Source organism: Littorina saxatilis, linkage group LG16 (genome assembly GCF_037325665.1).
Source record: "Littorina saxatilis isolate snail1 linkage group LG16, US_GU_Lsax_2.0, whole genome shotgun sequence".
In the NCBI taxonomy this organism is placed as follows: domain Eukaryota; kingdom Metazoa; phylum Mollusca; class Gastropoda; order Littorinimorpha; family Littorinidae; genus Littorina; species Littorina saxatilis.
The window spans coordinates 16340718-16343217 of record NC_090260.1 but is presented as its reverse complement, the minus strand read 5'-3'; the positions used below and the strand labels follow the sequence as shown (position 1 = coordinate 16343217).

At 44.7% G+C, this 2500-nt stretch overlaps 2 protein-coding genes across 3 annotated transcripts in view; one reads left to right on the top strand and one right to left on the bottom strand.

Annotated features, from left to right (window-relative positions):
• LOC138950506 (uncharacterized) overlaps positions 1 to 2500 on the top strand; it is a 241243-nt gene that overhangs the window by 123755 nt on the left and 114988 nt on the right. The window lies entirely within an intron of this gene.
• Positions 1 to 2500, bottom strand: part of LOC138950503 (uncharacterized) — a 291738-nt gene that overhangs the window by 233435 nt on the left and 55803 nt on the right. The gene's annotated exons all lie outside the window — the stretch shown is intronic.

The window sequence follows — 2500 nt, the reverse complement described above, 5'->3', positions numbered from 1 at the left end:
AGAAGAACACCAAGTCAAATCAGACAGAAGAACACCAAGTCATATCATGCAGAAGAACACCAAGTCAAATCATGTAGAAGAACACCAAGTCAAATCATGCAGAAGAACACCAAGTCAAATCAGACAGAAGAACACCAAGTCAAATCAGGCAGAATAACACCAAGTCAAATCATGCAGAAGAACACCAAGTCAAATCAGACAGAAGAACACCAAGTCAAATCAGACAGAAGAACACCAAGTCAAATCATGTAGAATAACACCAAGTCAAATCATGCAGAATAACACCAAGTCAAATCAGGCAGAAGAACACCAAGTCAAATCAGGCAGAAGAACACCAAGTCAAATCAGGCAGAAGAACACCAAGTGGCAAGTCAAATCATGCAGAATAACACCAAGTCAAATCATGCAGAAGAACACCAAGTCAAATCATGCAGAAGAACACCAAGTCAAATCAGGCAGAAGAACACCAAGTCAAATCAGGCAGAAGAACACCAAGTGGCAAGTCAAATCATGCAGAAGAACACCAAGTCAAATCAGGCAGAAGAACACCAAGTGGCAAGTCAAATCATGCAGAAGCACACAGAGTCAAAAACAATCTCAGTGTAGAAGTTACCTGAAGCCTCAACAAGTAAATTTGGCGAATTATGCTTCACGAAGTGTCCGAACGGAATGTTTGGCAAAAAGACTTTGTCGACTTTGAAGACCGTCAGTAAGGAATGTTGTGAACTGTATGTGTGCACAAGTCAACAGTGACGCCGCCCTGAGAAACACTGTCAGTAAGGAATGTTGTGAACTGTATGTGTGCACAAGTCAACAGTGACGCCGCCCTGAGAAACACTGTCAGTAAGGAATGTTGTGAACTGTATGTGTGCACAAGTCAACAGTGACGCCGCCCTGAGAAACACTGTCAGTAAGGAATGTTGTGAACTGTATGTGTGCACAAGTCAACAGTGACGCCGCCCTGAGAAACACTGTCAGTAAGGAATGTTGTGAACTGTATGTGTGCACAAGTCAACAGTGACGCCGCCCTGAGAAACACTGTCAGTAAGGAATGTTGTGAACTGTATGTGTGCACAAGTCAACAGTGACGCCGCCCTGAGAAACACTGTCAGTAAGGAATGTTGTGAACTGTATGTGTGCACAAGTCAACAGTGACGCCGCCCTGAGAAACACTGTCAGTAAGGAATGTTGTGAACTGTATGTGTGCACAAGTCAACAGTGACGCCGCCCTGAGAAACACTGTCAGTAAGGAATGTTGTGAACTGTATGTGTGCACAAGTCAACAGTGACGCCGCCCTGAGAAACACTGTCAGTAAGGAATGTTGTGAACTGTATGTGTGCACAAGTCAACAGTGACGCCGCCCTGAGAAACACTGTCAGTAAGGAATGTTGTGAACTGTATGTGTGCACAAGTCAACAGTGACGCCGCCCTGAGAAACACTGTCAGTAAGGAATGTTGTGAACTGTATGTGTGCACAAGTCAACAGTGACGCCGCCCTGAGAAACACTGTCAGTAAGGAATGTTGTGAACTGTATGTGTGCACAAGTCAACAGTGACGCCGCCCTGAGAAACACTGTCAGTAAGGAATGTTCTGAACTGTATGTGTGCACAAGTTAACAGTGACGCCGCCCTGAGAAACCCAGACTTTTAACTGGCATTCAAACAACAGGGCGCAGTGATACTGAATTGACACAGTGATCGACACACACCCAGCACACTCTGGCCACGCCCCTCCAGTCTCAGTCACGTGGTCTTGACGCGCTCACAGAGACTCGCTATGAACTTTGGGACGGGACAGGTTCGAGTCATAACGCGCTGTCACTGAGTGAGATTTTGGTCGGTAGGCCTTTTGTAGTACGTGAGAGAAAGCGAAACACTGACGATCTGAGTCAGTGTGCACAGCAACAAACATGGCTTCTCCTTATTTAAATCACTCCGACATACCGCGCAGAGGTAACACAGCTATGTTTGGTTCATACACAGTAATGGTGAGAGGTAACACAGCTATGTTTGGTTCATACACAGTAATGGTGAGAGGTAACACAGCTATGTTTGGTTCATACACAGTAATGGTGAGAGGTAACACAGCTATGTTTGGTTCATACACAGTAATGGTGAGAGGTAACACAGCTATGTTTGGTTCATACACAGTAATGGTGAGAGGTAACACAGCTATGTTTGGTTCATACACAGTAATGGTGAGAGGTAACACAGCTATGTTTGGTTCATACACAGTAATGGTGAGAGGTAACACAGCTATGTTTGGTTCATACACAGTAATGGTGAGAGAACAGGAACACCTACTATAGCCTTGAAACCATTCCACTGACCTGAGACATGTGTTTGTTTCTTCTTTTCTTCTACCGAATAAAAACTTGTTACCACCCCAAAGTGACTGTAAAGAATGAGTACTACCAGCAACAGACACCAAGCACACCGTGCGAACACCGCAATATAAGCATAGTTTAACAAACACAATCTTCCACAAGTCCGCACTGT